Below are 14,752 nucleotides of genomic sequence, written 5' to 3' on the forward strand. Positions count from 1 at the left end.
TACTGGAAAGAGTTATCACCGAAATATTAACAGGAATTGAGTAATGGAGTAATAATGAAAGTAATATGAAATAATATTAGTGGAGAAATAATGGGACAGAGGCTATTTAATGTAAGAGTTGAAACAACACAGCACAAACACAAAAAACCTAAATTCGTACTTCGGCAAGCATTTTTTCTCTTTCAAAGCAAACTGCTTTCACTTACGACAACGAAAATCTTTTTAAAACTTCAGTATATCATAATGTTTTGTTTAAAAGTTCTCACGTCTTTTGTGTCATGTTTGAAATTATAAATTTACTGTGTTACATAGTAAGACATAGATATTAGACTTGCTATTTAACTAAATCAACTCTAATAACTTAAGTGTTGATATGGAAATATTAGGAGTGCTATCAGTAATGAATCAGAAGATAAATGGAACGAAAAAAGTTACAATTAACCTCTCGCTTACGGCTGGTACGAAAAGTGGACCAGAACGGCAGGCTTCGTGCTAAATGCCGTAACCAAAAAGTAAATATAGAAAACGTTTAAACCCTTGCAGTGTCACCCGAATCCAGTTCGGGCAATCGGGCAGGAGAAAAGTTAACGTTTCTATTTTGTGAAGCCCGAGCTGAATTCGTTTCTAGCTTAAGATACTTAATTCCCTATTTTCCTAATAGATGGCATTAGTGATCCTAGTTTTTCATTGATTACGACTTCAGTAGAGGGAGGGAAATTGTGGGTGGGAATGTGGGTCAAATGAGGGAAAAGATTTGTAAAATTATTTAGTGAAAATCATATTGTTGTGTTTTTATATTATATTGTACTAGTTAAATTATATTTAGTTTCAAACTTTTGTTTAATTTGCTCTAATTGAATAAGATGTGTGTGTAATCCATTACTTTTTCATGAATATGTAAAAATTATAAATACAGTAGTTATTGCATTTAAAATTTTATTTTTGTAATAAAAACCATTTCCTAACTATTATGATAATATAAAGAACAAAATTAAACGGTAATTTTTTTCCCTTTTTGGTCCATTTTTCTGAAATATACGTCACTGTTAGGGGGTTAAAATATATAAAGCATAAGTGCAGTGAATCGAGATCATGAAAAAAACCATTTAGATTAAAAAACCCTCATTAACCTCAACTTTTTTTTCAATGTATGCTAAATTCACAAGCAGAAAAAAATTCTGGTAAAATTACCCTACTATATGGTTAAAAACCAAATTATTCGGTATTTAAACCATTCATTAATTTTTATCTTCATATGGTAAGGGTAGAATGTCAATTCTAGTTTTCAAAATTTTAGTTCTCATTACCACACATTTAGTAACAAATTAAAAAATAACAAGCAAATTTTACCTAATAAATGATTTTTATACCATTATCTAAAGTGCCTTGATAAAATTACTAAATCTAACCACATTTATAAAATTTTAACCAACCTTATAAAAACCACATTTTATTGCTAATTTTACCATAATTATTACCAAAGCGTATCAATAAAAATTATGGCGCTTTTTAATGTTCCCATAGAACCAGGAACACGCTAAATTTTACCACATTCAGGAAGCATTGACCATACTTTTTTTACAGTTGATATACAAGTTTGACAAATTTGTTTTACACGGTAATTAATATTAAATCATTATTTCAACCTAATAAAAGTACTTATTGAGTTAATTATGGTACCTAACAATGCTTATAAGTATAATTGCAAATTCTTAAACTTGGACAAATTCTAATTCTTTAAGTTTTGACCTTACTATTTTTCTAAGTTCATGAACTCAAATTCATAATCTTTCGACACACAATGTAACAGATAACCTATTTAATTTTTATCATATCAATTAATTAAGGAAAAATTAAAGACTTTTAAATTATTTTCTTAAAAATGCAATAGAAGCTAATATTAAATTTGGAGAAACCTTAGTTCTTCAGAGGCTTACTTAAGTTACGTTAATCAGTTACACCAACTAATATTTATATCCAGTCCTTATATATTTTACACTCTTTTTCAAAAAAAGAAGAAAAAAAAACTTCCTTTGTTTACGTATTTGCTTCTAAGAACTCAAATAAAAGTGTCTAACCACAATCTAGAGAAAGCCGATAAAATAATTAAGTTAGGGAAGCCGTCGAAATTGTTTATGTTGCTTTCACATTCTCTTTTCCTTGCTATAGTATAAGCGAATAAAAACTTTTAATTCTATGGATTTTCTTTCAAACGAGTTTAAAACCCATTCAATCAAAAATATTACCATGACAAAACTTTTGAAATTAATCACTACACATTATAATTTTATTATTTTAGTAATAGTCAAAAAATTTATAACATTAAGGTTTGTTATTAGGTTTTTTAAAAATTTGTGTAAAACCAACTCATTGCTAGACCTTCAGACTCGCACAGCTTTGAAAAGTTGGAGAAATGTAAGCTCTTCTTTAGTTCCCGACAAACCAAGACGTGATGCAGTTGCGGCCTTCCGCTTATATACAGGCCACGATTGTCTTTCTGCTTACTTATACCGCATAGGCCTTTCCACCACGCCCTTTTGTCCACTTTGTAAATCTGGAGAGAAATTGGGCAGGGACCACCTGCTTCTATGTCGTGTGTCCCTACTATTCTCAGTGTGTCCCTTCATGGACACACTGAGTCCTCAAGATATTGGGAAGCAAGAGAACTCTTAAGGCAATGACTTCGGTCTTCTTTCTTTGTTATCCTACGTACATTTGTATTCGTTATTTATTTCATCTTTCTATTTGTACCTTTTGCCTTGCCATTGGAAATAATAAAAAAAAGGTTTGTTTACATGATTACATAAAGAAATACTGAATACTTTATATTTCGAAATTTAAAAGCAAAAATATTGCCATGTCAAAACTTTTGAAATTAATCTCTACTCATTATAATTTAATTATTTTAGTAATAGACAAAAATTTTATAACATTAAGGTTTTTTTACATGTTCACATTAAGTTAAACTGAAAATTTTATATTTCGAAATTTAAAAGCAAAAATACTGCCATGTTAAAATTTTTGAAATTAATCACTACACATTAAAATTTAATTATCTTAGTAATAGTCAAAAATTTCATAACATTAAGGTTTATTTATATGATTGCATTAAGTAAAACTGAATACCTAATATTTCGAAATTTAAAAGCAAAAATATTGTTATGTAAAAAAAATTGAAATTAATCACCTCACATTATAATTTAATTATTTTAGTAATAGTCAAAAATTTTATTACATGAAGGTTTATTTATAAAATTACATTAAGTAAAACTACAAGTTTTATTTTTCGAAATTTAAAAGCAATGCACATCTTATGAATATTTCTCGAAAAATAGCAGTTAAAGAAAAAGTTTGACTTAATAAAAAAATAAAATTATTCAGCAGGTTTATTTTCGATTTTTAGTTTTTTTTTTTAAAAAAAAGGGTGAACACATTAAAAATGCTGTAATAAAAACATTCGAAAAAAAAATTCTCAAAAGGACAAATATTTAAATTTATCGCAAACAAAACTTTGAATAAATAAAATGTTAAAGTTATATTTGAAAACTCATATATTTTTAAAAACTACAGTAAAACTTTCAGAACATAATGTAATTTTGCTCAGCCCCTATTAGATACAAACGAATTCAGTAAAAAATGGGACTCGCCTTCTGTATCAGTTTAAGCTCACTTCAGATAACCCCCCCCCCTCCAAGAAAAAAAATAAATACAGCGGATCGATTTAAAAGTGAAAAGAATTATTTTTCTATCCACAGACACAGGAAAATATGATCATTTTGTTGCGAAGTGACATGAAAGCAGTATTTTTCTTTCTTTTGTAGAAAGCGAAAGCTCAAGAAAATGGTAAAATTTCAGAAAAGAAATCTTTTGATTAAAACTCTTTGAAATGCTCATGGGCGGAATTCAATGCAAGAGACAGTTTTTTTCCGCTCTAAGCACGTATAGAATAAGTTTATAAAAAGCGCACTAAAGTATTTTTGACTTTTTAGGGATTTAACTTTAGTTGAATAAACTTTAATTAACTGGATTTTATTCAGTTTGAAATTCAATTTCAAAAGAAAAATTGTATGCGTAATTATGCGAAAGCTGTTTTGCTGAAAGTCGAAATACTTAAAATATTTTTCAGGGTTTTGCATTTTAATAGTAACCATTGTTTTAATGAATACTTAAAGGAAGTCTGATTTGTTCCTAAGCTCGCTTTGTTAAAATGTTTTCTGGGAAAAAATTCTTAGTTCGATGTTGAAAACTATGAAGAATTGTTTAAATAAATGGTTTTTATTTGTGAAAGGAAAAATAAATAATTCTCTTTAAGTGGAAAATGTATTGAAAAGCAAAGGATTAAATAGGAATATAATTAAATCATTTTAAGGTGTTAAGGTGTTCAATTGCAGGCCAAGTTATGGAAAAAATGTGCAGGCAACATTGCTGCGTTTTCTGTAAAATCTATTTTACAGTAAACTTTATTTAGCGTAAAATTCATTTCACCATAAAATTTATTTTACCATAAAATCCATTTCACCATAAAATTTATTTTACCATAAAATCCAATTTACTGTAACATTTTTATTTACTGTAACCTTAAAAGTAAAACTAATCAGCAAAAATAAAACTAAAATTAATGTTTTTTTCTGAACTTTGTGAATTTAAATTCTTTAGTGTTCCTGGCAAAGTTAGATTACACGGAGAAATAAAATTCTGGTAAAATTACCATACTGCATAGTAAGGACATTTCTGGTAAAAAAATAATAATTCTGGAAAAATAACAAAAATATACGGTTTAAAACTATTCATTTTGGCGATTTTTCTGCTCACAGTGTAAAGGAGTATCAAAAATTCTGGCTTAATAAATTATTGTTCTTCTTAATATACAATTAGGAAAAAGTACAAAACTGATTTAACAGAATAAATAGTTTCTATGTCATGCTCTAAAGAATCTTGATTAAATTACCAAGTTTTATCGCATTTATCAAATTTTATCACATATTATAAAACCATATTTTATTGTTAATTTTACCAAAATCATTAAAGGGCATCGGTGAAAATTACCGAGCTTCTGAGTGTTCTCATAGAGCTTGAAGGACGAGTTCTGGCAGTTTTACCTTTTTTTTTAAAAAATTAAAAAAATAGACTATATTAAGGGCCTGGCAAAATATAAGGCTTAAGTTTAAAGAATATTTTTTCAACCTGATTGTAAAACTCTACATGAAAATTTCAACAGTATCTGCATAAAAATAACATGTTGATTCAAAATATCTTTGTTATCTTTTTGAAAGCTTGTTTTACAGAGACATTAAAAAATGAGATTAAAGAAAAGAATTTAATAAAAATTCCATTGTTCTCTTTTCTTCCTTTATTTACAATGTCAAGAATATAATTGTAATTCTTACTTTATTTTGCGAATCATCAAAAGTTCTGTGTTGTAATGTAATCCTAAATTAATGAATGTTTTCTTATAACAGAACAGAAGGTTATTAAAGCCATTTCCTTTGTTACAACAAATGTTTCTTCTATTAGACGAATATTTTGTCAGGTATTCTTGCTTTTATGTGTCTAGTTTGTCAAATAGATTGCTTCCAAAAGAATAGCTTTTGGGTAGTTGGCGCATTGGTGTTTGTTTAAAAGATTTGGAATAAAGCCAGATTGCTGGGTTTGTAATTCTAATTGTTTGTTTCTGACAAATAAAATTTCGCGAAGTTGCCAATAGCACACATTAAACCACAAAGGTTAAATGTAGAATTAAACGATGTTACTGAACTTCATTTGATAGAAGTTTTCCGACTTATCTGGCTTCCGTTTCGCCCAATCAGTGACAATTGAAGAAGTTTAATAATATTTTAGTGAGAAAGGATTTAATACAATTAGTATACCACATTTATTTGTCTTCAAAAAACTACAGAGTGTTCCGTAATATATAATTTTACAATTTTTATCGAAGAATAAGTTGAAAAAAGAATGCATATAAGAGCTGAAAATAAAAAGAAACAGTAGCGCTATTGAAATCTGTCCAGTTAAACTCCGTCCACTTTTGTAGCCCGATGATCTACGTGTAAAGTCATACACTTTGCGGCAGAACAGTATAACGAGGACCGATATCGCCCACCCTCGGTCCATACACAGGCTGATCAAAGAAGCCACCTACCTGCTTATTGACGGTAGCCAGTGATGTGTTTTGCTAGGAACCATGTCTGTACAATCAGTTCACTGCCGGACCAGCCAAATAGTATTTCAAATTCCCAATCCCACCATCTTCTGTAAATATTCATTAAATTTCGATAGCATTTTTCGCTTAAATTTTAATTTGGAGTTCGAATTTAATTTAATTAATAAAATTTTAATTTAACTCTTATTTATTCTTAAAACTTTTAACAATACGTACAATGTTAAAAATTAAAAAAATTTCTGATGCACACGCACAACGGGATTTATATTTATATAGTGTAAGTTTTTAGTGTGATCTCGGGTACAGTTTCAGAAAAAATTGAAATAATAAGGTATATACGTATAACATGGAACACCAAATTTATATCATTATTATTTGCAACTATTAAAATTGATAAATAACTTTTTCCTTAAAATAATTAATGCTTTTATCAAAAACTGTAGAAAAAAAAAAGATTTTTACTTTTCAATTGAATTTATTTCATCAATTTATAAAATAAATTACCAAAATTTAAAATAAGTTATAGAAACAACTTTTTAACTATGTTATTGTAGAATAGATTATTTAAGTTTGGTGCTGAAATTTTTCACTAAGAAAAAAGTATGGACAAACTACCACTATATGGTAAAATTTACCGTATTTTTGGCTCCATGGGAACACCAAAAAGCACGGTAATTTTTACTGAAGCTCTTTAGAAATGGTTTTGGTAAAATTAACGTTAAGCTATTATTTTATAATATGTGTTAAAACGTGCTAATATGTGGTAAAATTTGGTAATTTTATTTTGATACCTTTGAGTCTAGCTTAAAAATTGGACATTCGGTTAGATTTAATTTTCAGTTTTGCCTTCTTTCTAAATGTGGGATAACAAGAATTATAATTTTGAAAACCGGAATTTCAGGTGAATCGTTACCAAATGAATGAACACCTTTACCGTATGAATGGTTTAAATACAGCAAATTTTGATTTTATAACCAGTATTTTTTCTTTTTTTTTACTAGAAATGTCTTTACCTTAGAGTTCAGTAATTTTTCTAATACATTCCGTGAAAAAAACGCAAAAAAGTACTTAAGTCCTTAAAGTCTTGACTAAGACCTATTGGGCTATTTAAATTTTATTTTTGCTGACTCCTATATTTTGTGGGTCAATACAAATTTGTTTGCTAATAATTGCTTGTGTTTGTAATATGTAAGATTTTCCCTAAACATGTTGAGGGTTTGAAAATCTTGGCTCTTACAAATCTTAATCTTAGTTCAAAATTTCTTCAAATAGTTTTAATCTTTTTGCTGTTTGCATGGAGGTTTAAACTACCTCTCTCAGCAATAACTACTAACATATTTATATTTATAGTTTTCATTTTGATGAGTTATTCTTTACTTAATTTAATCAATTGATTTTATAGTAGGAGACATTATACGAAATAACAGTTATAAATATCTGTAAGTATATAACATAAAGGAAACACTTGAGCATTAAAAATTTGAATATAATATTGCTGATTAAATTATTGTTTATTACCTGTAAAGTATGGGCTGAGTCCCTCAAACTGCATTAAGCAGGTTTTCTTAGCTGAATTTTCCTAAAATTATAAAAATATTTTTTTCAAAATAAAGTATTGCGCGTGCAATTTTTTTCTAAAGAATAGAAATAATTGAAAAATAATTCAATTTAAACCATATGCTTTAAAAAAATAATGTACGTGAACGCTTAGGCAATTTTAAATATAAATGTCTGGTATATAAGTTGAGAGTAATAATAATATAACAATTGGTAATTACAGTTAAATTGTAAATTGATAAGTGTGAAATATGTAATTATTTAAGTTCACTTATAAGAAAAAAATTATAGAAACTAGGTAAAGTGTAGCAAAATTATTCTGATTTATCTCATTTTACTAAAAATAATATAAAAACTTTGTTTTTCTCCTCTTATTTTCAAAAAAAGCGATAACTTATAAAGATATAACTTAAAATTATGAATTTATAAATATACTCATATATTAAAGTTATTTATTAATTGAACTGAAATAACTGAAACTTTTAATAGTACAGGGAGAGAAGCATTCGGGTTAAATTACCGAATTCTAAGGCGATAACATTTCCGAAAAAAAAACATAATTTTTTTTATTGAAAACCAAAATTTTATTTATTTAAATCATTCATTTGGTAATTTTTCCGTTCATATGGTAGTGGTTTACCGAAAAATCAAGTTTTCAAAATTATAGTTCTTATCCTCACACATTTAGTAAAAAAATACAGCACTGAAAAATAAATTATACAAAATAATTCATGATAAAAGTAGTAAGGTTACTATATCTTAACACTAAAATATTACCATGTCTGTACTCTAAGGTATGATAAAATTACTATATTTCACCAAATTTACCAAATTTTATCACACATTATAAGTCATTATTTTATAGTTCATTTTACCAAAATTATAACCAAAGCTCTATGAGAAAAATTGCTGAGCCCTTTGGTGTTCCCATAGAACCAGAAACACGGTAAACTTTACCATGTTCTGGTAGTTTTGACCATACTTCTTTTTCTCAGTGAATGTACATACGTATTAGATAAAGTTACCTAGAAGTTATCAAATAACTTAAAATTATAAACTAACTCATGAAATAAAGTAACTTATAAATTATAAATACTTATAAATATTAAATAATGTATAATTAGGGAAAATATTTAAAGAAATATTTTTCTGTAGATAAACATAATCCGAAAAAAATTTTTACTTCTATAAATACCTGATGCTTTTTATCGCATNTATATATATATATATATATATATATATATATATATATATATATATATATATATATATATATATATATATATATATATATATATATATATATATATATATATATATATATATATATATATATATATATATATATATATATATATATATATATATATATATATATATATATATATATATATATATATATATATATATATATATATATATATATATATATATATATATATATATATATATATATATATATATATATATATATATATATATATATATATATATATATATATATATATATATATATATATATATATATATATATATATATATATATATATATATATATATATATATATATATATATATATATATATATATATATATATATATATATATATATATATATATATATATATATATATATATATATATATATATATATATATATATATATATATATATATATATATATATATATATATATATATATATATATATATATATATATATATATATATATATATATATATATATATATATATATATATATATATATATATATATATATATATATATATATATATATATATATATATATATATATATATATATATATATATATATATATATATATATATATATATATATATATATATATATATATATATATATATATATATATATATATATATATATATATATATATATATATATATATATATATATATATATATATATATATATATATATATATATATATATATATATATATATATATATATATATATATATATATATATATATATATATATATATATATATATATATATATATATATATATATATATATATATATATATATATATATATATATATATATATATATATATATATATATATATATATATATATATATATATATATATATATATATATATATATATATATATATATATATATATATATATATATATATATATATATATATATATATATATATATATATATATATATATATATATATATATATATATATATATATATATATATATATATATATATATATATATATATATATATATATATATATATATATATATATATATATATATATATATATATATATATATATATATATATATATATATATATATATATATATATATATATATATATATATATATATATATATATATATATATATATATATATATATATATATATATATATATATATATATAATGTAATGAGAATTATCAATTTAAATATTGTAGAAAAACTGGAGAACTTACAAAGAGAGGAAAGTGGAATTTTTATATTTTGAGTGGCATAGACTGATCATGGGTTAAAATCCGTCGGGGTAATTGTGGGAGGTTTTGTGGTTTTCTCTCTCATGCAATGCAAATGCAGTTTAGTTCCATCAAAAAAGTCCTTTACGAAGGCAAGTTTGTGACAGTATTTAAACCTAGAGTTTACTTGTTTTCTCGGTTGGGTTCAAAATTGCAAGACTACAAAGTTGAATATTGATATTCATAAACTCAGAATTCGGTCGACTGTTCAAAGCCGGTTGAAAAACAAAACAAAGTTAGCCTCCTACAATATAGCTTCATAATATTTATCAGAAATTTATTTAAATTTTAAGTTTATAAAAGAAGAGTTTATTTATTTATTAAAAGCCTAGTAAGTTAAAGCCAAGTACATTAATCAATACCGGATAAGAGATAGTAAACAAATAATGGCGAAAAGAAATATAGAAAAGCTAAGATCCTAATGATTAAGGGAAAATTAAATTGAGTAAAATAAAGTTCAAAAACAAATATAAATAAAATGATTTTTTGTGTGATATTAATCAAAATATTACAAATTTTTCTAAAAAAACTTTTTTTCGAAATAAAGAAAACCCCCCGAGAAGTAAAGAAATAGTCACTAAAATTTTTATGCTATAATGAAGTATAACCATATAATCATTCACAAGAGGAAAACAAAAACATTGTAAACGAAATGTTAGAAAAAATGTAAAAAAATATAAGCAATATTCGTCTAAAACTTAACCATACTCCCTTTGAAACAGCAAATGTATGCTTACAAAGAGAAACTCAGAAACACTCATATATAGTTTAATACATTAACTATATAAAATAATTCCTATTATTCAACAAATATATTCTAAAGCCGCGATTTTATGATAAGAAATCAGTTCTGGAACAAAATTACACCAAACTGAAACTGAAATAGCCAGTACATAATTACCATGAAAAGTGGAAATAGTCAAACCCACATCTTTATTAGTAATAGAAAAATTCTTTAACTTCAAAGGGTGTTTTCTTCAACAGTCTTATCTGAATAAAACAGTCCCTCTATGATAACAGCCAGGGTTCATTGACTAGTAAGTAATCATGCGAAGTCATTTCCGGAAATTGCTTTGCATGAGTTTATTATCAAAAGGATCAAATTTATAGATTTTTTTTAAGTCACACCGTGCTTAAAGAGAAAGAAAAATGATGCATAGCTGAGCTTTAACAAAATGCAGGAAAAAGTCACGCCAAAGATTATCACTGAATGATAAAAGGAAATGTATGTATAGAACAGATGAAGTATCCCTTAAGACATTGAGCAATGATCAGTTTTTAAACAAAAAAAAAATAAACTGATGTATACATTTGTTTATTTAGGATTATATAGAATTTTTCGATGATCCTTCCATAGGTAATAATAGTGAGAAGAAAAATCAATACTATTTTTTCGTCACTTTTGAAGCAAATTAAGTAGGCATTGAAAATGGGTTGAACTTAGCAGAATGATGGAAGTGCTGAATGCATATTTTTTTTCTTTTCTTTCAAAAAAGAATGAAGTTTATATACCTAAAAATAACTGAAATGCCAGTACTTTGAATTATATTATTGCGTAAATTTGTTGCAAACATAATAACATTTTAAATTGAATCATATTTCCGTTCAGAATGAACGTTACTATTGAACAAATTTGTTGCACCCATAATAAGATTTAGATAGAACCGTGTTTAAGCTCAGATTGAACCATAGTATTGCGCAAATATGTTTCACTCATAATTAGATTTGAATATGAACAATGCTTCAGCTTAGACTGATCCATACTACTGTGCAAATTCGTTGCACCCATAATATGAAATTAAATTGAACTATATTTCCGTCCAGGTTGAACCACATTATCACGTTATAAAGTTTATGAAAAAATTAATTTACACGATAACATTATTCAACTAGAAATTTTATCAAGGTTCTGAATAATTGGAAATTTTCATGCAGCCTTTTTCAAAGTTTCTGATTAACTAAGTTTAGGCAGCAACGAAAAACAAAAACAGATAATATCTTGCTCTTGACTTCAATTAGAAGTAACATAAAATAATTTCAAAATAAAGCGAAAAACATTTTTAAATGAAACTGGAAATCATGGGGAGAGAACAGGGGATAAAAATGTCTTCAGTTTACAAATGATGATATTCTTCTTCTTTAACAGCACTGCAGCCTAGTGAAGATAAAGGCTTTCTTAGTCTGCCTCTTCCAGGCAGTTCGACCCCTGTAGCTAAATTTCATCATCTATTCACTCCCAATACTCTTATGTCCTTCTCCACACAGCCCAATCACCTTGTTAATGGTCTCCCTCTCTTCCTTGAACCCTGAATCTTTGAAAATGTTAATTTTTTAGCTGGATCAGAATCTTCACGACGAAAAGCAAGTCCCAGTCATCTGATCCTGTATGACTTAATAACTCTTAAAATGTTCGTTGTCTATATTTATTATGCATTTCATGGTTATATACACTTCTCGGAGTGACTTTATTTCAATGCTCCAAACATTGACCAAAAGATATTTCTCTTACAAGAGCGAGCGATCTATTTTCTTCTGTTTTATAAAGTGACCAAGTCCCACTGCCATACAAAATAATCGGTCTAATAAGTGTTTTATACAGTCCAAATTATTACATGCACTATAAGATTCTACGTAAAATCTTAATTATCATGTGATACAATACAGCTTTATTGTTTTTAAACGACTGAAACCGGTTTGCACTTGCTTACGTTCTTGTATAAATTGGTTAAATTAGACGATATATAGTATAAATTCGACGATTGAAAAAATTAGGCGATATACTATATGAAGATAGAATATTTATTATATCCGGTTTTATATTAGTATATTATAATAGTTACACCAAATTATTAGACGCACTGTAGTTTTTTTGATAATTATATGTTTTGCGCAAGTTTATATGCAATACTTTTATATTTAAATATGCATGTAATGGGTTTTTATTCAGGAGACTTTTTTTATGCTTCCTATTTGTATTTATTTTTAACGTATTGCATTACAATATTAACCAATTGATACGGAAACGTAAACAAGAACAAACCGGTTTCAGCAGCTTAAAAGCAATAGACAGGGACAGTGATGACGTATTTTTTTGACGTCAAACCCCGCCTCCTTCCAAACGCGTTCCAAACATTTTTTCGAACGAACCATTTCAATGGCATTTCCTATGTGAATTTAAGACGGCAAGATTTTTAATTTATTATTAAATAACTAAATTTATATAGCGCTTCTAAGGGACTTATTCCTAATTTATGTAGTTTTCTTTATACGGGGTATCAGTAGGTTTTACGAGTTAAGTGCATTAAATGCTATAAAAAAAAGTTTCAAAATGGTCAAGTTATCTTTAATTTTGATGTATAAAAATTTAAGCGTCAATATTTTTAACTCTTGTTTCATGTTTATAATAATGTCTTATTTTATTTAGAATTTGTTACATATTCTTTATCTACATCTAATTTTTTTCTTTAGTTATGGATAGGCATGCATTGTTTTTAAAAACGTTTTGTAATTTTTAATCTATAATTAGATTGTATTTATCAATACTAATGTCTGTTTATTTAATTAAGTCTGATGATTAAATTTGTAGTTATTGTAAACTTTGTTTGCTTAAGATTTTCTGATTATTGCTGCTAATTCTCATTAGCTTTAGTTTTTAACTACTAAATAGGAATAAATTATGTTACTAACTTATTGTTAAATGTGCAGAGTTTTAGTTTAAACTGAGATTTATTTTGACTTGAGATTTTTTCTTGTTATATTTGTCAACATCATCATTAAATAGTTTTTAACAATAATTTTATGCATTAATTTTTTGAGAAAATTAAGATTACTTATTATTAGATAATTAATATTAGATTAGATCTGATAATTAGGACTTTACATAGAATCTTACAGTGCGTTTAATAATTTATCCAGGGACTGTATAAACTTATTATAGTACTCATGGAGATAAATTTAGATAGTATTAAACTAATGAAGATAATTGGTGATATTACTGTTCGTAAAAAAATATTTTCTTATTTTCTTTTTAAAAAATTTACACGAGTTGTTAAAAAATGTTTAATCTTCTTTACAATTATTTCTTGAAAGTTTTTTCAAAGATGGCACATTCCTTGGAGTCAGAGTTTATATAAAACTTTAAAAATTTGGAAAGTATGTTAATTGATATTTTCAACATTGAACCCTTAGTTAAGAATATTCGGTATTGACAGGATGCCCCTCTCATAAGGAAATATCTAAATGAATACGGTAAACATGAAAACACCAGTACCGAACAAATTATCTTAAAAGATAAACATCACGTTCTGCCGAAATGGATCATACATGTCTGTGTAAACTCCTTAGAATCAATCATTTAAAGAAACTTAAGGATATGTTAAACTATATCTATTTTAACTAATTCATATGTGCACACTGTGAAAAATTCCGGTACTCAGGTTGCTGGTACTTTTGATCATAAAATTCATTTTCGTAG

At 25.4% G+C, this 14,752-nt stretch overlaps 1 protein-coding gene across 6 annotated transcripts in view; it reads right to left on the reverse strand.

Moving 5' to 3' along the window:
• Nucleotides 1-14,752, reverse strand: part of LOC107452633 (sodium/calcium exchanger 3) — a 255,803-nt gene that overhangs the window by 155,113 nt on the left and 85,938 nt on the right. For 3 of the 6 annotated variants that reach the window (XM_016069197.3, XM_016069177.3, XM_071188150.1), the window contains one exon: nucleotides 7,679-7,739. The exons of the other annotated variants lie outside the window; for them this stretch is intronic. The gene's annotated coding sequence lies outside the window, so the exon portion shown is untranslated. The remainder of the gene's footprint in view (nucleotides 1-7,678; nucleotides 7,740-14,752) is intronic. 6 annotated transcript variants of the gene reach the window in all.

Source organism: Parasteatoda tepidariorum, chromosome X2 (genome assembly GCF_043381705.1).
Source record: "Parasteatoda tepidariorum isolate YZ-2023 chromosome X2, CAS_Ptep_4.0, whole genome shotgun sequence".
In the NCBI taxonomy this organism is placed as follows: Eukaryota; Metazoa; Arthropoda; class Arachnida; order Araneae; family Theridiidae; genus Parasteatoda; species Parasteatoda tepidariorum.